Raw genomic sequence first — 25,020 nt, forward strand, 5'->3', positions numbered from 1 at the left:
TCAGTGGACAGGACATCTCTGCCCGCAGCGGTTTAAACATGTCCATCCGTATCAGGGCCTCATCTTTGAAGAGGCTGATCGAAGCCTTGCTCTAAGGTTCATTCCTGTGTGTGCACTCCCAAGGGAGAAGTATGGAAGGTTCTGCAAGGTCTGTGGTCACCAACACAGGGGAAGAGAGTTGGGAAGCATGTGCCCTCAACTGGGACCTGTTAACCCTCAGGCTCTGGACCCTTCTGTCTCCTGATCAAGCTACATTCTCTCTTGGGGCTACACATGCACACATAAGAAATGAGGCTAAATAATATGCAGGGAAATCTTTAAAAGCATTACTTAAACCTAAGTAAAAAAAGGAGAGAATTCAAACAATATTTCATTTGGCTCTCTTCTGACCCAGGGTAAGGCTAATGTCATACCACGTTGACAAAAGAAGCAGGCAAGGTTAGGAAGGTGTTGTCATAATGTGGCCCACCAAGGAAAGTGATTTTTGTACACCTTTCTAGATCTGTATCTTAGGGGGAAAACAATCCAAGCTTTTTATGCGAGACATTAAATGGGAGAGATTTGGACTTTGGGATCACACAGCACCTACTGCAAACAGTGAGTGAGACAGGCAGTGTGGAAGCTTCCTGCACCACTACCGTTTTATTAAGTTTGTGCCTGTTATTCTAATTCTGGAAACCCTCTAAGAAAGGGTGTTATTTGTGACACTTATCTTGGTATTGAAAAAATTAGCAGCGAAGGAAATGAACTCTGAATTCAGAATTCCACAGGTGACAGTCGTACCCTACTTCTCAATGGTTTTAATTTGTGCTCTATTTTCAGAATAGTAAAAAGGGAAAGTCTTGTTCTTGTGTGCCAGCAGTCGGCATTTAAATTTAGCAAACTGAATGATAATAATTGAATTACTTTGAGGGAAATGTATATTTCTGAAAGATAAGCATGTTTAATGTCAATAAGTAACCAGATACATGGTAAAGCTATCTCATGAACTTGACCCAATTCTTCAACTAAAATTATACATCGTGGGAAAATGACTCAAAATTTAAAATATTATTTACATACGGCCTTTTGGTAACAGCTAAACCAACACATACCTGTGTTTAACTCCTCAGGTTCAGATACAGGATGCCTACCTCCATTTAAGATGATATTTAAGTCTCACTATATGAACAGTTTTGTACCTGATTTCTATTTATGTATCTGAGGAAAATTTTTATTGAATGATCTATCATTGTAATTTTTCACAAATAATCTCAGTAATAGCTATGTTTAAATATCATGTTTTTCTGAGAATACTTAAGTTTCTCTTAGACAAGGTATCGAAGATCTTTTTTCCCACTTTTCGTTAAGAATTACACATTCAATATGTCATTTGCGTACAGGAACTCCCTTAACAAATGTGTGCAGTATTTACATATTTCTTTGTGTTTCAGGACCCTCAGTTTGCAACATTTCCTTGATTCTACCTCCCACAATCTCACATCAAAGCGTGATCCATTACAACAAGCAGAGCCCTCTACCAAGGTCATTGGGTAAAGAGAAAACACACGGGATTTGAAGTGCGAGGGTTTTAAGATCTAATTGTATTTATCTTAGGTCCAGACACTAATGGCAGGAACTTGGGCAAATTATCTGGCCTCTAAGTCAGCTTCTGTACCTATATAATGGGGGCTTCACTACCTATCTTGAAGCTGTGTGGATCAGGGATCATGGCTGGCCATAATGAGAGAGAGAAATAATTAGAAAGAGATAATTACAAATAACAATACCCAGCCCAGGGTTCCTATTGTGCTTCTGGCAGTAGTGTCTTCTGTATCAAGCACCTATTACGCATAAAGCACCAGAGAAGGAGCACAGGTAACACAAAGAGGCACGAGACACATAGGATTCCTGAGAAGGCATGACCCCTATATAAAATTAGATCCATAAATCACACTTCACATGCAAACAGACTCCAGATGGAGGAAAGATTTTAATAGGAAGGAAGGAAGGAAGGAAGAAGGAAGGAAGGAAGGAAGGAAGGAAGGAAGGAAACCATTAAAGCACTTGAAGAAACTGTGCTTAATTTTTCTTTCCATAATTGCAGAATGAACAAAGGCTTTCTGACTACGACACAAACTCAAAACCCATAAAGAAATGATTGCTATATCTGTATAAACTACAGATATATAAAAACTTTAAAACAATTGCCATGATAAAATCAGTATTTGCTGGGAAAAATATTAACAATTTATATCACAAAGAGCTAAGGTCCATAATACATAAAGAGCTCTTACAAATCAATAAGGAAAAGACCAACAATTCTATAGAAAAGTGAGTGAAGGATATAAACAGACAGTTCACAGAGAAGGAAATAAAGAGTTTGAAAACAACTGAAAAGATGATTTATTGCATTCCCTATAAGAGAATAGCATATTAAAACTATACTGATACCACTTTTTGCTTACCAATTGTTGAAGACAAAATTTGGTAAAAACACAATGCTATCAAAGGAGACAGGGAAAAAGGCATTCACATATATTGGTGGTGAGAATAAACTGGTACAATCTCTACAGAGGACAATTTGACAGTTATCTGTCGAAATTAAAGTGTTACATAGGCTTTGACCCAGCTATCTCACTTCTAGGAATATATTAGAGGAAAATAATTACACGTGTGGGAAATTATGTATGTAAAGTATATTCATTGCAACATGTTTATAATGGCAAAAGATTGGAAACAGTCCGACAATTAGGAGACTGGTTAAATAAATTATAGCTTATTCACACAAGGGAATACTATGCAATTATAAAAGGACGTCCTTGATATACTAATGAAGACAGATCTTCAAGATATATTGTTAAATTTAAAAAGCAAGATGCAAAAAAGTGTATTTTATGCTATCATGTGTATCAGAAAAGGGGGCTTATATGTAATTCTTTACATATGAATAGAGACTCTCTCCAGAAACATAAAAAACTAGTAATGTTTCAGAAAAGGAAAAGGTAGGTGGTTATAAGACAACTGTTTACCCCTACTGACTAGATAAACTGAATTTTAAAAAGAGATAATACAGCAAGAAGTTACCATTGGGGGAAATAGTAGAGGGTACATAAGAGTATTTCTTACAACTTTTTTTTTTTTTACTGTTATTTCTTATAGGTCCATGTGAATCTACGATTATTTCAAAATAAAAAGTTAAAATAAAAAAATGATAATCCAAAAATGTATCTGAATAAGCAATATAAAATGGACCTGGGAGTCAAATGCATGGTCAAAGCAATAACGCTATCCTGAGTTCAGAAGCAAGATCACGGCCAGGCTTCAGCAAGGAGCCACAATTTCCCTGGGAGAACCCTCCAGTCCCCAGACAAGCCCCACGCCCCTTGGCCTCTCTGGCTCGCACCTGGGATGCATCCCCCTCCACCCCCACTTTCTTTTTGTTCTAGTCAAAGCCTTCAAATGGCCAAGAAATTGCCCCTTTGTTGCCTCCCCATCCCCTTTAAACCTGTATTTCCCATACCACGGCATTTCATGTTGTGGCCTAGAGGGGACTGCATGGTCCACCACACAGGAACGTGCAGGCTGTCCAGATCAGCCATGATGGAATGAAACCCTCCTTACAATAAGCTCACATGGACAGGAAGTGGTTTCAGAGACTCCCTACTTTTACCTCCGTGAGGGAGGCTATCAAATGGTGTGAAGACAGAATACCGCATGAGAGGTGGTCAGGGGAGATGCCAAAGAGTAAGAATTTATGCTGTTTCTACTTCTCCCAGGGTGGAAAGTGCCCCACTATTAGGTATGAGTCATCCTGCCTCCTGGCCACACCTTAAAATGGAAAAAGAGACAGATAGGCCAGGACACTTTAACTTCAGAACGCTGACCACTAAAATCTTTCATCAAATCACCTTTTATGTACACTCCATGTTCACCAAGCAGTTGTTTAATTCTAATACACAGAACGCCTAGAACGAGGGCAGGCTTGGGCACATCGTCCAGTGGGAACCTGGAACAAGGGGCGGCAGGCAGCTGGTAGACAGGAGGAATTAATAAAGCGGGGAAGAAGGTACCAACGATCTTCGCCTAACGGTACTATCACCAAGAGAGAAAACAACTAACCAAATCTGCACTATCTATTTTCTGAGCAGTCAGCTGGTCTAGGAATGTGATTCCTCAAACATCTGCCAGACACTGGAGACCTGTTTTAGAAACACAGGTAAGTACCACTGTCAAACAATTCGTGTACCTAAAATAAGGAAACAACTGCCCTGACAAAAAGAAAACTATGTTATGCTGTGTCACAGGGAAAGGTGGAAGAGCTGGGATCTCCAGCCTGAGTGTCTAGACGTACTACAGAAGGCCAAGTAGCGACAGAATGGGGGCGGAGCGGGGGAGGGCTGGGGTGGTGGGGAAGGTGGGAGGGAGAAAGGACACTTTAGAACAGGGGTCCCCAACCCCTGGAACCAGGCTGCACTGCAGGAGGTGAGCGGCGGGTGAGCGAACGAACCGGTCCCTGGTACCACAAAGGCTGGGGACTGATGCTTTAGAAGAATGTCACCATCTTTGGGAAACCTAAAGCTGCCAAGGAATGGCCAAGCCTCTTCACTAAGAGCATATCAGGTTCCGCTCTGGGGTTCAAGTTTACGGCTATTTGCTCTCCCCTACACGCCTGCTTTAGCTTTTTTTACTCATTTTATTTGACATGCCCAGGGCCCTTACCAAGAGACCAACGAGTCCGATCTTGAAAAGCTAAAACTGCTTTCTCAACACACCAATTTCCTTTTTCCTAAAACAAAGGCTTTAAAAGGGAAAGTGAAGAAAGAAAGCACATTAGCAAAGCCTGCCGATTCTGGCCAACCTGAGGTTTCCACAGTTAAGCTTGCCACAGTTATATGTGCATCTTTTGCTCAAAAAAAAAAAAAAAAAAAAAAGATGAAAGGAGAAGGGAAATGAAACATTGAGTACCAAAACTAAACTGTAAAGGTGATAACCAAAAGGTAAAAAAATTTCCAAGAAAATAAAATGATTTAAGCAAACACCTGAACAATTGTGGGCACACATACTCCCAAAACTATTCACTGCCTCCAGCGAGGTAGATTCAGACAGTCTCTCCCTCCCTCTAAGTCACTGACACAGTGACAAAGGCTCCTCGGCAGGTGGGGAGTGAAGCGGGCTCACCCAAACTTCCACCCCTCCTTCAAAGGAGGAAGAAAATGCACGAGTCTACCCTCTCGCTCGCTGTCTTGCCCTGCATCCTGGCTCCAGGACTCTTGGGATTCTGGCTCCACCTTCAGGGCCCTCAGCTATCAAGAGTCTGGCGATCCTTCGGCAAGGACTGCCTACTACACATTCCATAACCCATGAGCAACCAGCAAAGATTTAGACAGAGTTCGGGAGGCCAGAGCATTCAAGCTAGGACGTGCTCAAATGCTCCTAGATCCAAGCTCCGCCCTCGTCTACTACGGCAGCGTTTCTCAGTGAGATCAGTTGTGAGCTGTATTATAATTTGTTGCAATAAAGTTCCTACGTTTATAAACGATTTGTTTAAAACAAAGGGTCTTCCTCTGTAATAAAATCTATTTTTCCCATGCGTTCATTTAGTGCCACCTACACGCCCTACCTTGTTCTGGGTACTCAGGATAGAGGAGAAAAAGAGAAAAAGTGCTTCTATTCCTCCAGTAAGGGACAATAGGCATTAAACTGGCAGACTAATGAATAATATGATCTTAGTCGTGATTAATACTAAGAAGAAAATAAACCAGATAGGGTAATGGGGCAGAGTATGCAAAGGGCAGAAAATGGGTTCTTTTGGATAAGATAAGGGAACGCTTCGGATACACTGAGGGATGGCTTCTGAGCAGGTGACATCTGAGTGCTGAATGTTGGAAAAAAGCCACATGGGGAAAAAAGTCATCTAGGGAGAGGAAAGACCCAGTCTAAAAAGCACAAGGTAGGACCCAAGCTGTTGAGTGTAAGCCAAAGTCTGCAGGGTGGATGGCAGCAGAGCAGATGCTGGCCAGGGCGGGGAGGGTGGTGGTGGTGTGTGAGACGAGGGGTCCACGGGGAATGCCTACACAATATGAAAGGGGACAGCACCTGCCATCATGTCCAGAACTCTTCCTGTTCTCCCCATGCAATAAAAGGGCCTCTGGCCTCCTGCGGGGCCTCCTGTCCACATTCCTAAGCCCCGGCCTTCACTTAGGTTATTCCCACCTCCAGAAATGACTGTTTTGCTCCTTTATATATTGTTTCCAACCAGCTGAAGTTTCCTCTCTCGAGTCTCATCTCTTCCAGTCTTCCTGTTAGATCCAAAGGATTCCTAAAGCCCAGAGCACTTATTCATTTTTTCTAAGCAAATATTCATTGTTCACCTACTAAGTGCCAGGTATTATTACACTGGCCCTGGGGATACAGGGATGAACAGACATAGGCCCTGCCTTCAAGGAGTTCAGCCCGGTATTCCAGAGAGGAATTGGTAAACAATATCTACATAAGAGGGTAATTGCAACAATAAAGGTTCATTTGATTTTTAATCAGGTAACTGCCTTTAACAGCAACTTGACTCTTTTATGAGTGTATGTGATGTCATCTGCCCAGATCAGCCTGAAAACTCAAGAGACAGGTGAACTTGCTTCCTAGAATGCCTAGGAAGTCCGGTTTCTGCCTACTGCTCAAAAGGCAGTCCCAATTTGCCAATGAATTTATCCTACTAGCTATTATGATCAAGCCTCCACTCCTGAACCTGGCTCTTCAAGCCTGCCATTCATGTGGCTCCATCTCCTCTACCATACCTCCCTGTACAAACTTTCGCCTCTGGTTACCAGAACCCACTGTCACCTTCTGCCTTTTCTCTGGTCTCCCAATGCCATTCGTGCTTAGTCAAAGAAAGGCGCTCAAGAAATGCTTGGTAAAATGAAGGTATCAAGATGACGTCTGTCCAACTACACCAGGGACTAACTTATGTTTCTCACCCACAAAAGCTTTCCTGGCAGCGCTTTCCTATCCTGCTCAGAATTTCTAGTCCTTACTATCATTTGATAGGCGATAAGGTGCTATGTAATATGATTTTAAATATTATTTATAGTATATATTATGAAATTAGGTCACTGTCTCTAAGTATATTATAAGCACACTGAAAATATAAAGAAATAAGCCTGAGATCTTGACAATCATACCAGGATTTACTGAGACAAATAAGTTTTGCCCTCTTTGAAGCATTTATCTTGAAGGGTTATGTGCTTATTCTAGTCATATTTAATTGGCTCAGAAAGTTTGGGAACTCCTCTTTCAAAACCTACCAGTGCTAGGGCACTTTTTTCCATATCTACACAGTCTGCTTTTTAAAAGCAATGCTGATTTGGATGTGTCAGTTCTAGAGGACTGGCCTAGAAAGAAATTCCTGACATTGCCTTACACACAGCAGGTTTGCAGTCCTCACTGACACGTGAGCCAGGGTGTATGGAGCCAGGTTCTGGCTCTGTCTCCGACACTCCATGGGACCTAGGCAGCTCACTCATCTGCTCTGGCTCTCACATGTATGAGAACGGGCTAGATGATGTCAGGTTCCTTTCAGTCCTAACATTTTATGGTGGTTTTAGAGAATTAGTAAAATCCAGTTTTAACAAAGGAGTAATTTGGGGGTAAAAGTCTCTACTTTTTCATTGTTAACTACAAAATGGTTGATGACAATTATTCAGTGATAGAAGACAAGCGATGAAGGAAATGCTCCTAAAGTCAGAAGGAATTTTCAGAGTGTGGTAATGGGCTCTAGGAAGGATACATGCAGGGTCCCGTAGCTTGCGCAGAAGCGTTTGTCCACGTGACCAAGACCTTGAGACTTAGAGGAAAGGAAGATTAAGGCATAGCTGCATTAAACACTGGGTGCTGTACTTACTGGGTTAAGAGAAAAAATTTCAGAAGAGCAAATATCCAGACATTGTGGGTTCAGCAAAATCTCCAATTTGAGACTAGTGGCAGCTCAAAGAAAGAAGGATAATTTTATATTTGTCTTTTAAGGAGGGGTTGGAAATATAGAAACTACTATAAGAATTAGGCTTCACTGGGGTACACAGATTTTCATATTCTGTCTTTTCATTTGAATATTAAGAAGACTAATGTTAACATACTACGACTTCCACTTTAACAAATGAATTTTTCTCATGGTTCGGTTCTTTGTCAGCGTTTTTAATGAAGTAATTTGACGCACGGCTAGAGAGACTTCCTTGAAAAATTTTAGTTTATAATAAAAATTGACATCATCATCGAGATACCACCAACTGGTCCCTTCTTACTGTTCAATCAACAAATATTTCTTTAGCACATACAATGCGCCAGACACTGGGGACACAGAAAAGAAACAAAAAAACCCAAACACTGACTTAGTCCTGCCCTTGATGAAGCTAATGGTATAGGTGGGGAAAGAGACATTCATTAGAGAAAAACGCACATAAATATCCACTAAGGCTATAAGGGGCATGAGGTACTCAGAGGGTATTCCTCCAGGAAGGGCAGAAGGGTGGTTCCTGAGGAGGGTACAATTAAACTAAAGGAAGAAAGCGCTAACTAGGCGTGGGGGATGCAGCAAGAGTCCAAGCAGAGGAACCGCCACCGGCCTTGCTGTTGACAAACTGAAGTAAGACCTGTGTGGCCGGATCACGGAGTTGGGGGAAGGGAAGTGTGAGAAGAGGCTTGGGGGCCAGCCCAGTCAGGGCCCTGCAGGCTCCATGAATGATGTTCTTTTTTCCCCCTCAGAACATGGGCATCCAACCACTGGTTTAAGCAGGAAGAATATCATATTTCTACTTCAAAAAGCTCATTGGCTGCAGAGAACAAAAGCACATGGGAGAGAAGCTCGGGTGCCAAGCCCACACATACTGCTGGTTCTGCTGATCTGACTGGTACCAGTCAAAGTTCACGCAGGAGACAGTCCACACTCGTAATTTTAACAAAGAATTGTTAACTAGGTATAAAGTTATTAACTAGTCACGGAAGAGTGAAACCGAGAGAGAGAACACTAAGGTGTTGCAGAGGTGGCAGCGGCCCCAGGGCGGGGAACAAAGGGAAGAGTCTCAGCGAGGGCCCCGGCCTCTGAGCAGGGAACTTGGCGGTGCCAACGCCTTAGGGGGGCAATGAAGCTGGTCCTGTAAGTATCGGAAAAACTGGAAAATGGATTCAGCTTCTGCTCTAGGAAGGAACTGTGGCTGCCGTTGGGGCAAAGAAGTGACCCTCATGGGAAGAGGAAGCAGACAGGAAGAACCAGGTTCCTTCTTCCTTCTCTGGCCCTGCAGCCGCCCTCTCACAAGCCCTGCGGGCACTGCCTGCCAAAGAGCCAGGCGGCAACCAGAAATGTGGCTGGGAGAATCCCAGTTTGAACATCACAAAATATATTATAGAAGGGTGAGAAACACTTAATAACTGATATTTCACACCCCACCCCCCAAAATGTGCCTAACAAAACTTTGACCAGCCACTATTTTTTTCCAACATGGTCAAATGACCCACTAATCAAATGTATCAAATTAGGGCACCAGTGATTGTAAGACACTAATATTTTAGGTGTCGTTAAGGAAAACTGCCACCTCAATCCTAAGTCTCCATAAATTGTAAGATGCATTCTTATTTCGAAGATGTTAAAAGGTGGAGAAAAAATGTATGTCTCGGAATTGACAAGACAGCTAAATATTCTTTAGCAAGGTGTCAAATTTAATCAAAACAAGTCATTTCTGTACAAATTACTGAAGAAACATCCAGATAAAGGGAAAATACTGAAAACCAGAAGTTCCAAGGGAGCCCTGCTTTATTCATTTTTTTTCTTTTTAATTTTTTGAGATATAACAGAGAGGTCTTGTATTCTCTTCACTGAGTTTCCTCCAATGGTAAATCTTACATAACTATAGTACAATATCACAACCAGGAAATTCACAGTGATACAATCCACCAACCTGACTGACTTCCTGTTTTATATGCATTTATTGTGTGCATGTGTGTGTATGTACAAGATATAGAATAGTTCTGTTACAAGGGTCCCTTCTATAGCCACAGCCATTGCTCTCCCCTACTAATACCTATCTATGTTATTCTGTGAGGAAAAGAGCTTATATATCTTCTATCGTTATTTGTCATGTGAACGCGAGGGTTCTTTTTTCCATATTTAAAGAGCGATTAAAGACAAGGATATCTCAGCTGGCTTTGGGTTAGCTATTCCTATACAGTAACACTGCAAAATGGGTGAAGAACTTTCCGAATAAGAAAATCTTACTTTTCAAATAAGAGATGGCATCTTTCCTAACCCCTTCACTGCACTCTCTCATCAGCTCCTGAATCACCGCAACACTGAATGTTAACTGCTGTTCTGATCGTGATTGCTATTAGCCTGATTACGTCTCCCATGATCCAGTTTCGCCATCCTCTGACACATTTTCCACAGAGCAGCCAGAGTGATCTTTATAAAAATAAAATCCAAACATGTCCTTTGCTTGCTTAAAATCCCTCCACAGCCTTCAGGACCAAGCCTCATCTCCTTAGCCTGCCATCTGGGGCTCTTCGTGGCCCAATACCTGCTTGCTCTCCAGCCTTTCCTGGTCAGGAAGCTACTAGTCATCTCTTTCCCCTGGACCACTGTTCATACCTTCTAGACTCAGGGTGCTGACTCCTCAGCGAAAATCTCCCTGATGGCCCTTCACCTTAGGTTTTATGACCCTTCACCACGCAGGCACTCTCTCATTATTTATCGTGGTAAAATACACATGGCATAAAATTCACCATTTTAACTGTTTTTAAGTGTACAGTTCAGTGGCATTAAGTACTTTATTCAGTTTTAATACAAGTTAATTACTCTAGATGCAGCAGGCATTTAAGTACAGAATAGTTTTCCATAAAAGAGAGAGAGAATATCAGAAGTAACAAATTAGAGAAGACAAAACATCTTACTTAATAGGAAGGATTAAGCTATTATTAACATTTAAGACCCGAACTGTTCAATATGGTGGCCACATGTGGCAATATTAATTAACTAAAATCAAGTAAAATTTAAAAATTAGTTCCTCAGTTACATCAGCCACACTGCAAATGTTTAATAGCCAAATCTGTTTTCTGACTATCAGGTTGGACAACACAGATACAGACTATTTCTATCATAGAAAGTTCTACTGGACAACACTGCTTAAGATAATTTGAAAAAGAAGAAATACCCAGATGGTGTAGGGCAGGGCAAAGCAAAGCCGCAGCTACAAGGGAAGCTGATGCATGCTGGAAGCATGTGGAAACCCAGCACGCAGAGACCACAATCTTGGCCTGGGTCCATACCCAGAGGCCATAAAAACTCCAACCTAATCTGTTCCCAAAGGTGTGCTTTTTAAAAATAACAAATGCTGGCAATGAGGATAGTAATGAAGAATGCAAACTTCAGTAAGTACAGAGGCTAAGAAAAGAATAGTTATGAGGGTCGAGGCATTACAAGGCCAACAAGGCCCCTCCAACAAAGGCCAAGTTCACAGTCTTAAAGAGACTTCAGTTAGGGGGACGGAATGGGCAGGGCATTACAGGCAGGGTCCGAGGCTAGTAGGTGGTAGTGCCAAGATTCAAGGTCTGTCCGTTTCCCAGTGATCTCGAACCACTCTACTATACCCGGGAAACTGCAAAAGCACGATGTTTTGAAGCAGTGGGTGGCTGGGGCCTTAAGTACACCTAGGGAAATGACAGGAGATAAGCCTAAGATAAGCAAAGGCCAGTAGTACAAAGGGCTTTGCCTTTCAGGCTAAATTTGGACTTTATCTTGGTGAAGAACCATTGAAGTAATCTACTAAGCAAAGTAATTAAAGAATTAAATTTGCATTCCAGAAAGCTAACCTTTTAAGTGAGGGAAGGCTGTGTGGCAGGTGAAGAGATAAGATGAAGGGACAGATGAGTCAGGCCCAGCACACAGTAAGGGGGAAAGTTTTGCTTTGAAATCATTCGCCCAGCTCTACCCACAACACACCTTGGGCACAGGGTTCCCTTCTCAGAACCTGTTTCCTTACTGATAAAATGCAGATTATCTCCCTACACGTTTTTGCTGTAGGTGAGGGACTGGCCTCTTCTGAGGACAGTCCCCTGTTCTCTGAGATGGAAGGCTGTAAGGACAAGTTAGGCTAGGCTGCCAGGCTGCCAGCCGCCCTGCAGGGAGAGCCTGTCAGACAAGCAAAGCACACGCAAGCACAGCTCAGTGCTATAGAGAAGGGTGGAGTCCTGGGCTTCCTAGTGACAGAGGCCAGTAAGTTCTTCTTTTGAATTTAAAGGTTTGAGCCAGGTTTAGGCTGCCTGCAACTCAGAGACCTACAACAAACTTGTGTTAAGAATTACATATGATATACGTCAAGCACCAGGCACATCGAGCATGGTGTCTTCCTCAAGAAAGATGGTGTTCCCAGTACCACTAGAATAGTGAAGGCAAGAGAAAAGAACCTGAACCAAGATGTGAATGATGAGAATAAAAAGGAAAAATGAAATCTCAGAAAGATATGCAGGAAGCAGCATCAAAGGGCTTGGTAACTGACTACATGTGAGGCAAGAGAGAGAAAAGTGTAACGATCATTTTCAAAAGGGAGGATTTGGCCCCCCACCCCCGCCCCAGGACATCGGATCATGTGTGAAGAAGACAGCTAATTATCATGACTGAGAGGGCAGGGTCCTACTGGCACCCAGTGGGCAGAGGCCACGAAGGCTGCTAAACACCTTACAATGCACAGGACAGGCCTCTAAACTAAGCATTACCCAGCCCCATATGTGTTCCCAGATTGAGAAACTCGGGTCTAGGATAATTTCCAAGAGCATGGACTAGGGTGACTGGTGAAGAATGAGCTATCAATCAAAAGGGAGCACATAAAAAGAAGACTATAGGTCTGGGGCTGGGGGAAGGAGGCCAGGGAGATAATGAGCTCAGTTTTAGATGTGGTAAAACTTGTGTGCCTTTGGGGCATCCAGATAAAGATGTTGAATAAGGGCTTGGAAACTTAACTGAGGAACAGTCCAGCTGGTAACAAGAATCAGAAGTCTTAGAGTGCACAGAGATGGAAGCCGAGACCCGGGAGTAATGCCTTTATCCAGGGAGCATGAAGAGGATGACAAAGGACAAATCTAGGATAAATCTTAGCAAACCACAATATATAAAACGATTATATTGTCTTCATAATTTCCTTAAGTTCTAGGAAAGATGGGTATCAAAGAATGTTTGTTACCAACAATTTGTTAACAGTTTCCAATTCTCACCTTTGAGACTAATGCTGTCTCCACTGCAGTAAATACCATACTTGGGAAGTATTAAGACTCTGGACTCACCCATTTTAACCACCGAAAGCAATGCATTAAAAATGTTACAGAAAATAATTCTGATCAAAGTGATAATAGTTCTCAATGAATCTGGAAGTGAAAATTGATTCACAAACTCTCTTACCAAATTTAAGCAAACTATCCAAGCCACGTACCTTCAAAGGTATTTTATAAAGATCAAACTGTACATTCAATAAACATTAACAAGCCTGCCCATCAAGGGGGGGTGGTGTGAGTGTGCTGGATGTCAGGGAGAACAGTCATCAGTGAACGCCTGTGTTCCCACGGTGTGTCACAGAGGGCAGAGCATTTTCTCGTCCACCGTCTCATGCCACTTGACTGTTTGATCAGTGTAGCAAAACTGTGACATCCATACTGACATCTGTTCTATAGTTGCAGAAACCTCAATATTTCAAAGATTTTATGTGATTTGCCCATGCTCACACAACTACTTAAATTGTAGGAAGAGACGAAGTATGCAGCGGAACCTGAGGGGCACATGGGGAGGCCATGGGGAGGTGGGAGGGATATCCGGCCAAAGGACCCAATGCCCCTGCTTACAGTATGAAAATTAGGGCAGGTCCAAGAATAACAATAGTAACAAGCACGTGCTTTACATGGATTAGTCCTCTAATCCTTAGACTACGAAGTTGAAACTATTACCACCCCATCTTAAAAGTTCAGAGACTTTACACAGTTTTTACACATAGAAATATGTGGCATAGTTGAGGCCTGAACTCAGATTTGCCTGATTCCCTAGCCTATGTTCCTAATTTATTCTTTTTATTTTGCTTAACAGTGAATTTTTCATATTGTTTTGGTGAGATAAAGGCTTATGCTTTTTCAATTGCTAGCCAGATAACTCCATCTAGAAAGTCTGGAAGAAATAAAGGTAGTTTTATTTACTCTGTTCCTACTCTTATTAAATATATGATTTAAATAGAAAGGAGAAGGTGTGTAAACTATCACGAAAAGCTTCTGTACTGGAGAACTTAGAGGGAAGGTAAATGTCCCAAAGGAAGGCTGCCCCAAGAACAGGCTGCTACCCTCTTCGACTGGAATAAAGTGGACTGAGTTAACTAACACATTTTTAAATCTTATCAACATGCGAACGAGGACAGTAAAATTAAATAGCTGACAAGTGGAAAGAGAACCTAATGTGGGAAACGTTTTCCATCTGGCTCAATGAGATGCCAGGACATAATAAAATGAACAGGAGATGGGCATGTTGTTGCTTCACTAAAAATGTGAATATGCTTTCACATGCAGCTAAAACACAATGTCAACTCTGCAGGAGCAGAAGCCTTCTCAATGCCAAAGTCGTGGGACAAACAAAGATCATTGGGTCTGCCTTTCTTTTCTCTCTTTTTCAAGCATCTCTCATTTACAAAGAATTCAAAACACATGTAAAAATAAGTATTCAGTGCTTGAATTACTTTTTGGATGGAGACTTGACATTGCTGTTATTCTTCCACTCTCAAAAACAATAATGCTTCTGGCGGTAATTTTTAAAAGTTTTTTATTATTATTTAGTGCATACAAAAAAAAACCAACTCATGTACCCACCACTCAGTTCAAGAACAGAACATCCGGTACCCAGAGCCCCTCGTACCCCTCTATGGCCCCATCTTTTCCTACTCTATAAGTATACTATCCCTCAACTGAACACTTATCATCCCCTTGCTTTGAAACACATGATGCTTTATAACCTGAACGATTTATTTTTTGTTTTATACATTTTGAATTTTATAAATGGAATCATACTACAGTTGACCCTTGAACAACACGGGGGTTAAGGGTGCCGACCACATGCACAGTCGAAAATCCACGTTTAACTTTTGACTCCCCAAACACTTAACTACTAACAGCCAACTGTTAACTGGAAGCCTTACCGATAACATATTACTGATAACATAAAGTCAATTAATACGTATTTTGTATGTTATATATATTACATACTGTTTCCTTACAATAAAGTAAGCTAGAGAAAAGAAAACGTTATTAAGAAAATCATAAGGAAGAGAGAATACATTTACAGTATTTATTCTAAAAAGTGTGCAAGTGGATCTGCGCAGTTCAAATTTGTGTTGTTCAAGGGTCGACTGTATTATATTTTTCTGTGACTTGCTTTTCTTACTCAACACTACATTCCCAAAATTCATTTGTTATGCTATGATGTGTTATATTTCTTTCGTGTAAATGCTGTAGAGTTCCATTGTTAATATACCACAATGTATTTATCCATTCTCTTTCCAATGGACACTGGGGTTCCCATGTCCTACTAATTTGTACTACTACATGCAATGTTGCTGTCAACATCCCAGTACATGTCTCTGATATAAGCATATACACAAGAGTTCTTCAGTGGGGTAGATTTGTGTCCCCCATTCAACCTGCTGGGTCATTTTCCAAACTGGATATTGTTACACTGTTCCTAAAGTGGCTATTACTACAATTCATCCTCCCACCAGAAGAGTATCAAAATTCTCATTCTGTTATCTTCAACTAAACTCTGGTATTATGAAATCTTTTAATTTTTGCTAATTTGATAAGCACAAAATTATATCTCACTGTTTTAAATTTCATTTCCTTGATTATTATTTAAATTGAATATTTTTTCACTATATTTATTGGCCATTTGGATTTTCTCTACTTATTTATTTTTTCTACTAGGTCTTTTTCTTATTGATTTGTAGTTCTTTATGTACTCCGTATACAAACCCTCTGCTGACAATATGCTGAAAATATTTTCTCCTAGTTTTTCTTTCACTTTCATTATAGTATCTTTTGATGAATGTAAGTTCTTAATTATAATAAATATGAATGTATCAATTTCACTCATGATTTGTGCATTTTTGCATCATGTTTAAAACATCCCTCTCCCAAGGCCACAGTTCTAGAAGTATTTGTTTCTAGAAGTATTAAATCTTTTCATATTTACTGACTCCATTTGGTATTATTTTTATATATGGTGTCTGACTCGATCCATATACACAGAGGCAAAATAATCATGTGAAGTCAGAGGCAGAAACTAAAGTGATATGGCTGTAAGCCGAGGAACGCCAAGGGCTGCCAACAAACACAGGAAGCTAGGAAGGGGCAAGGACAGACTCCTCTCTAGTGCCTTCTAAAAGGAGCCTGGCCATGCCAACGCGTCGATTTTGGACTACTAGCCTCCAGAACTGTGAAAATAGAAACTTCTGATGTTTTTAGTCACCCGGTTTGTGGTATTTTGTTGTGGCAGCCCTAGGAGACAATATAATCATACGGAGCCCCCAGCACCATTTGTTGAAAAGTCCATCATTTCTCCCCACTAATCTGCAATGTCATTTGTCACCTCTCCCCACTGATTGATTGGTAAGGCTAGTTCTATCATAGATTCCACACATGCATGGCGGGCTGAGTCTAGGAATAGACCTGAAATTATATCATCATCAAAACTGATGTTGGGCAAAGCGCCTTTTGCCATGTGCCTGTATGTAGTTTTTAAAATGATAAAACTGAACAGTGCTGTTTAGTAAGATAAAAACGCATTAGTACTTTCAAAATAACAACTGCTGAGAATCTTTTAGTATCAATTTCACTGGATAAATGCAAATAAAGATTAGACAGCAACTACATTTTTCCTGCGCCCATTTCTGTGAACTGTTGGTATCCCCACAAAAACCCAGTAATTGGCAACTTATTAAAAATAGAAAAAGCAGCAGCAGTGGAAGCAGAGAGAGAACAATAGCAGGTGATATAAGTATAGCACAGCTTCTCCATAGCCGCAGGCAGCTCTGCAGTTACCAATCCATTATTCTCACAGAAGAGCCTCAGTGAAGCCAGACAGCCTCGGGTCAGTTACACGTTGTCCTTCAGATACATCATGCTTACAAAGACTGGTGCAAGCATTAAAACCCAAGTTCTGCAAATTGCTTTGTAACACATAAAATCTACTCAAGCTACTCACTTCTGAATATAGTGAGACAGAGGAAGCAGAAGGGCAGGTCAACAGCCTGGGCTCTGCTACTCCCTGGGAAGCAGAGTGGCAATAGGAGATTCTGGACAGACTGGCCCTGGACGCTGGCCACAGCATCACACAGGAGGAGGAGAATTGAACCTGTACGCCCACTTCATCCTAGCTGTTCACGAATAAATACTAGACTCTTCGGCTTCACAGGACTGACAGAAATTTGCAAGTACTGCCTTCTCTTATAATTGAATAATAAAGAACCCAGAGTCTACACAGAGTACAGATAGCTTACGAAATACAAGACAATATTAATATCCTCTAAAAATTTAAAGAGATGTGGCAACATACAAAGACACGGAGTTAAACATTTTGCTTTAAACTTTGTATTATAAAATTTTTCTTCTTTTCTCTTCTTTCCCTTTGTTTCAAACTCCCTTTCATTAATTAAGTGGGGAGAAGTAGAGGGCTGAAGAAGGTGATACCATGTGGGTAAAAAGAGGGCAAGAAGGAAAACTGAGGAAGGAAAGAAAGTGAGAGAGACATATAATAAAAGGCAGTAAGAGACGAGACAGAGCTCCAAGGTGAAGCCAGTCACTAGCCTCCCAACCTCCAGCTAACAGCCCTCTGGAACCTGGTTCGCTGCACCCACAGGAAGACGGGGCCAGAATTTTCAGTGGTTTCTGAAGGTGACTTCTCAGCTGTACCTGCCACGTGGCAGAAAATAACAAAATAAAATAAAATTGCAGAAACTGAAGGCCTTACCGCATGAGAATGTTCTCATGACTGAAGCTGAGGCGAAAGAAAAGAAGGAAGGAAGGAGATATCAGGTCTCAAAACTTCATCTTAAATATAGAACTTAGTGAAACTATAAAGATTTTCCCTAAGTGGCCTTTATCGAAGTAATCATTAAGTAGTTTATTGGGCTGTCTTCCCAATTCTATTTCACTGCACATTTGTATATTTTTATGACATACCTGGAAGAGATTAAAATAGAAGCAAAGAGTATTCTCATGAAGCTGACTTGTGCTATGGAAGGGCAAATGGTGGGACATGGACTGACGGAAAGAGGAAGGTGGCTCATTCAGCCAGAAGCAATCCTGATGGAGAGGTGAGCCGGACCTAGGATGGTGGGTAAAACCTGGCATGTTGTGACATGTGAGGTCTTTGTGATGTACTCGTGTCCTGACACCTGGCTGGGAAGCACCAATAGCTTAGGACCAAAATGTGTTTTGTTTTGAGCTATCCGTTAAGTTTGTTACGGTTTTGTGAACATCAATAATTAGTTCTCTCTACTGCACTCAACAACACAGGCTAATAATCAGTGGCCAGCATTTTTTGAAACTTATTAAGCTAATGCCAACTTGCAAAACTGAATGAAGCCCATTCAACATAGATCTTGCTTGTCCTCATCACAGTCTAAGGCAATAAATCTGATGTTCTCCTCACTCGATTCGAAAGTGTGTTAGATAAAAACATTAGTGCAAACCTGGGCAAGAAGAAAGACAGATGGAAGCTGTGTTGACAGGCTGTGATGTCTGCGACACAGCAGTCCAGACATTCAGAAGAAGAGCAGAGTTTCCCCCCATGAGCAATGATTCCCTCCACTCGCTCCCCTCCTATCCCTGGTTCCAGTAGGCTTGCTACACACTGGCCCCTTCAACACATCTGCAAGAACTTGGCCGGTGACACGGAGGAAACATTTTGGTCTTCACAAAGCTATGAGGGTGACTAGGTGTGCCATGTATCTCCAAACTGGGAAACAAGTCAATCGCTGTCTCGCGGCAACACATAAATTGGATTAATCGTTAAGAAATGAGTCATCTCCTTTTGAAAGATAGTCTCCCCTTTGGTTCACAGTTTTCAAGCATCTCCCACATCCTACATGAGTTTATAGATACACTCACAGGTAGCGATGGTTTATTTACATTCATTTACTTGGTACAGGAAAATCACAATTTATTTGCAATTATAATACCCTAAAAAGAATTCATTTGATTTTTTTGAATGTGAAAGGTAACAAGTAGAAATATTCTTGTTAAAACTCAAAAGTTGGTCATTTGCAAAATAGGTCTGCCAGAGGCAAACAAAATAAAAGCCATTCAGAGGTTTAAAAGCCTATTGCAGTGTTTGAAGCAGGGTATACAAGAATATAAACATCAAATTAAACGACTTTAAACTAGAATAAATAGGAATTCTCTGACTTTCACAATCTACCAGGCAAAGTTTCAAAACCTCATATACAGTATTTTCTTGGCTTATAACCTCGGACAAAGTAACAGGACATTTCCTAGTGATTAGCATTACGTAAATGACATTTTCGAATTTGGGCAAAACTCATCTAATTATTTTAAAATTGTATTATTTGAACACGGGCAAATTTCCATACAAATACAACAATGTTAGCAGAAAACCACTTGAATATAGATAAATCTAGAATTAAGCCATTATTTCATATTCCATATTACTCCAGTTCCAGCTGTATGTAGCAAAAAAATTTTGGACAAATGCTCTCCATTCCCTATCTAGTGTTCAACATCACTCTAACAGGCTAACAAATACACTAAATGAAAAACTTCATGATAGTAAGGTAACCGAATGTTTTAAAAAGTTTTGGAAGCATAAGTATGCAAAAAAAGTATACAAGGCCAATTTAAGATTATTTATAAGAGCAAAAAACAATAACAAATGTATTATCAACGATAGCTAATATCTACTGAATGCTTGCCATGTGCCACACACAAGTGTAATTAGCAACGTATCACAAGTCTCACCTCATGTAATTCTCCAAATAGTCCTATTAGATGGGGACTAGTAACATCTCCAGTCTACAGATAAGGGAACTGAGGCACAATGAAGTTGAGAAGATTTCATATTGCAGGTAGGGCTGAGATATGCATTTAGAGCTTAAGCTTCCACCACCACATTTCACTGGCACCTCCAAAAAACCACAATGCCACGTGGCTACTACAGGGGACAAGGACCATGCCTTCGGATTGCTGAACACTGTAATTCCTAGGAATGCAGTAGGTCCAGCACATTAAATACGCAACAAAATCTACACTATACATACGTAAACGAAATGTCTAGAAGAATAAGCCTTAGCTGTTAACAGTGGTATCTCCAGGAAGGAGGACTGGAGAGAGTGAGTTAAAATAAGAAATGGGGCACTTTTTAAATTTTATGTACTTCTCATGATTTAAATTTTAGGTGAGAATATTACTTTTTAAAATCTCTTTAAAATTTTGAAACAATCTCAAACTTACAGAAACGTTGCAGGTATGGTACAAAGAACTCTTTTTTCCCAGAATCATTGAGAGTAAATCGTCAATCTGATGTATCATCACCCCAAATACTTTAACGTATACATTTAAAAAAATCTTGTAATTACAGTACAACTAACAAAATTAAAAAATTAAAACTTATACATTACTACCATTTAATCCTCAGGCCCCATTCAAATTTTGACACTTGTCCCAGCTGTGGTCTTTAAAGCAAACGGCCCCAGGTCAGAATCGTGTGTGGCATTTAGTTGCTATATCTCTTCAGCCTCCTTCGGTTTGAAACAGTTCCTGTCTTGCTTTGACTTCCATGGCCTTGAAACTTTTGAAGATGATCACAGGCTATTTAATTTGTAGAATGTCCCTCAAATTGGGCTTGTCTTCTTTCCTCCTGATTAGATACAGGTCATGCACCTTGGCACAAATATTACCAAATCGATGCTGTGCTCTCATTGCATCCTATCGGGTGACACAATTTCAATTTGTCCCACTGCTGGTGTTCACTCAGATCACTTGGTTAAGGTGGTTTCTGCCAAGCTTCTCCACTATAAAGTTCCTCTTTTCTCCCTTTGTATTCAATAGGTATTTTGCGAGGAGGTACTTTTAAATTTAAATAACCCATTCATCAAACTCTGAATTTATTCACAAGTCCATATGTATGTTTTATTGCGAAATAGGGTAATGTTGTGTGGGACCCCTTAGTCTTCTCTTTTAGTCAACAGGTTAACAATCCACAACTATCACTTCTTCAATTTTGGTGATCAAATAATTTCAGATTTGGCCAGTGGGAGCACCTTTGATCTGGCTTCTGTGTCCTTTTGACATGTCTCCATTATTCTTTGAGACTTCTTTGCTTTCTAGCAGAAGATATTTCAGGTTCATCTTAAACTTTTCTGCTCTAATCCTATAATCAACCATTTCTCTAAGAAGCTGGGATTCTTGTCTACGGCCATGCCACCCTGAACGTGCCTGATCTCGTCTGATGTTGGAAGCTAAACAGGGTCAGGCCTGGTTAGTACTTGGATGGGAGACCACCTAGGAGTACCGGGTGCTGTAGGCAGTTAAAAAAAGAAGAAGAAGAAGAAGAAGAAGAAAAAGGAAGCTGGGATTCCCTTTTAGTTAAAAAAATAGTATTTAGGCACGCAATATACTTGTTGCTACGGCAGTATTGCTGCTCCTAGGCACTCTCATCCTCTCTAAAGACCGAGCTAAGAAACATATGTTTGTACATATGTATGTATAAGTACACGCGTGTGCATGCACTTCACATCTATGTTATTTCTATGCTTGTCAATGCTTATGAAAATCCGTGAGTTCATACCAATACTTCTGATTCCAACCTAACATCACAGGGTTCATCCCAGTTTTCTCCCCTTCAGTATATGTAACTCCCTTCCTCCAACAGCGAGAGCTGCTCGCTCCCCTTATCCTTAACATGCTTATTTGATCGATCCTCCTGCATTTAACCAACCTCTCAGTGCTGCTGCCACCCTAGCCCCACGTGGGCACCCTTCTCGCCTCTCTTCAGCTCCGATAAACCACACCAGATCCACCCTACGCATGAAGGCCTGCTCAGTCTGCTTGGGCCCTGACACGCCTAACCAGGCCACCTACCTTCTCTGTCTACCTAATAGCCTTTAGGATGGAATTGTTCAGAAAGGAGAAGAAAAAGAGAAGAATACTTGAAAAAAATTAAATGTAAAAATATATGTTTTTAAAAAAGAAAATCCATTAAATTGGAACTGGCGATAGCTCAGCTAAAGTTCATTTTTGCATCATCTATGAAGAACAGGTTTGTTAAGTAAATTAATAGGGTAAACAAGCTTGTAACCCAGATGTTTAACCTATTTAATAAAACTGATTGTTTTCAAGCACTTTAAAATCACTGGGCATGTACTTGCCTTTAATTATTGCCTAATTACAAATAATTTCTATTTTCTTCACTGTGGCTTTGATAACCCTCTATTTGATTATACTGTAAGAATTACTACTTAAACCGAATATAGTTAAGATCCTTTTAAAAATGTCTCTTTATTAACCATTCTGACTTTTCAATTAATCATCTGAAATAAAGTTTTTAATCATTCAATGATTTCTCTTTGCCATTAATCTATCAGCTGCTCAAAAAGAAAAATGCCTTTCAACGGCCATCCAGGACTGCCCCCAACGACCTCCTGCTCTGCACACCATCACTACTGGCCTCTTTCTCCTGTTATTTATTATGAATGCGGTACTGAGGATCCCCATAAAGCCATCAGTTCCCATCATTTGAGCTGATATTTAATTTAAGACACTCCAATTTACAAACAGAGATTCGCCCAGTCAATTAACAAGGTAGTCTGCACCACAGTTAAGAAGGCTTGCTTGGGAAGAGAATGCATTCTAGAATTACGGCAGCCCGTTCCTCCACTTCCTTGTTTATGTGGCCTCAGCTCAGTTACTAAGCTTTGGAAACTCCACCTTTCTATGAAGATCAAACCACTCTTCACATTGGGTTGTGGGAAGACTAAACAAAGTCGTGGGAAGTACCTGCTATATAATAGGCACTTAAACGAATACAAGTTCATGTCCTCCCCCCAACCTCTGCCTTATGGAAAACCTCAGTATGATTCAGAACAGTTTTTTAAAAATTTGGTCATAAAGAACCTCAGAGAGAAGCCACAGAAGAACACAGCAGCTTAACCCATGTCTGAGCTAACACTGCCCCTAACACAAGGGGAACGTGAAAACACACCACTCAGAAGTTCCAGCTTACTCCTTCCCCAGGAGAAGGGTATCAGGACAGGGGGGTGGGGGAGGAGTGGGAAGCTAAGGCTATTTTCTATTCCGACTTCCAGATAAAGGTGCCAACTAGTCCTAGTTAATCCCGGCCTGAGGGCACTGGGGTTACTGAAGGTACTATCTCAGTGGTGAGTTATCTGCTAATTTTTGCCTAACCCGTTCCATCAGGTACCAGTGATTCAGTATTAGCATTCAATATCTGACAAAAGAAGATCATGTTACTAAAAACCCACTGGAGATAAGCAATTTAAAAAAACCAAAGGTGTTAATATGTGATACCCTATGGGCCATCCTAGCAGTGTTTAAAAACAAAATAAATGCTGGTCCCTAACAGTAAACCAAAGGTTCCAACAGGTGAGACATTTAAACACATGAGGATCAGGAGTGAATCGAGACCTGCCCGCAAATAACACCAAGTGATCTATTTGCTCTGTATTTTCAGTATCTGAAATATCTAGGCTTTTTGGCATGTAAAATTATGTGGTTTTGGTGTGTTGTTTCTTTCCAAATCATGAAAATTTGTTTACATTACAGAGATGGAAGACACGGTGGCATTCCTTCCAAACTGTCTCAGCAGCAAAGCCAGATGTTAGAAGAATGCAAATAAGATGCTGAGGTACCATGAATATACATTGTTGTCTCTCCAAGTAATTCTTTATTTGGGTAGTGTTGCCTACATGTTTCATTTGCAAAGCCTCTTGTGCCTCTAAATAGGCTCTAAGGAAAGGTCAGGGTCTCCCCTTTGCAAAGGCCTAGACCTTGAGTGATATGTCAGAAGCCTCAGACACAGGTGGAGGGCACAGGGCCAGGGACTGAATTCCTCACCTAACAGAAATCCAACTAGTTCTCCAGAAGAGCCTCTGTAACCTAAGACACAAAGGGACTCTCCCCAGGAAGAGAACACATTCCTGTTTGCCAAACTAGGAACTGTAACCACCACCAACCCTGAACCACCGCAGATACTATCAGTATTTCTGCAACAGGCAAAGCAGACAGAGTCCTCTTGTTAGGTACCACACATGAGCCATGCTTTTCTTCAGTATCTCCATCCCTCAGATGGTAGATGGGCCAGCTGCGCTGGCTCTTCTTTGTTTAATGGGGGAAAGAGGACAGGTGATCAGAGAAGGTGCTGCAGCTCAGAGAATTCAGACTGATTTGCATTTAAAGTTTTCTCTAATTGTGAAATATTCTTTGTTTCTAAAGGACATTCAAGTATGAGCAAGGGAGGTGGGAAAAACTGAGAGTTCTACAAAGTCCACTGTTGCCTAAAATATCAATACTGATTTTAAAAGGGAAGGGGACAGTCCACAGCTCCCTTCCATGCTACCCCAAGTATTTCTCCAAAGGAAGGGAGGCCCAGCAACTTCAGGAAACTACTGTGAACCTAGCTGGCCTGGGAGCAGCTTTCTGTCTGGTTTCTTCCTAAAGCAGTGGAGTACAGCACTCAAGTCAAGGCTGTCTGGTCACTTCCTATCTGTGTAACCTCAGGCAAGATACTTAACCTCCTTGCAGTTAGTTAGCTCATGGTCTTTATTATGAAGATTAAAGCTGCACAGTCATAGAGCACTGCAGTTACAAATAAAAGATTTCCTCTCAGTTAAGCTCTTAGAGCTGGTAGATGTTCTTTTTTAGGGTTTCTTATATTTTTTTATTTTTCTTAATTTAATTTCTTTGAGGGTGGAGGAGGGAGGGCTATCCTAAATGTTTTCTTTCTTTTCC

General features: G+C 40.9%; 1 protein-coding gene and 1 pseudogene across 6 annotated transcripts in view; one reads left to right on the plus strand and one right to left on the minus strand.

Moving 5' to 3' along the window:
• TNRC6B (trinucleotide repeat containing adaptor 6B) overlaps nt 1–25,020 on the minus strand; it is a 204,143-nt gene that overhangs the window by 71,358 nt on the left and 107,765 nt on the right. The window lies entirely within an intron of this gene.
• On the plus strand, nt 21,462–21,580 carry LOC120603070 (uncharacterized; annotated as a pseudogene).

This window comes from Pteropus medius, unplaced genomic scaffold, assembly GCF_902729225.1.
Source record: "Pteropus medius unplaced genomic scaffold, Ma_sr-lr_union100, whole genome shotgun sequence".
NCBI classification, from domain to species: Eukaryota; Metazoa; Chordata; class Mammalia; order Chiroptera; family Pteropodidae; genus Pteropus; species Pteropus medius.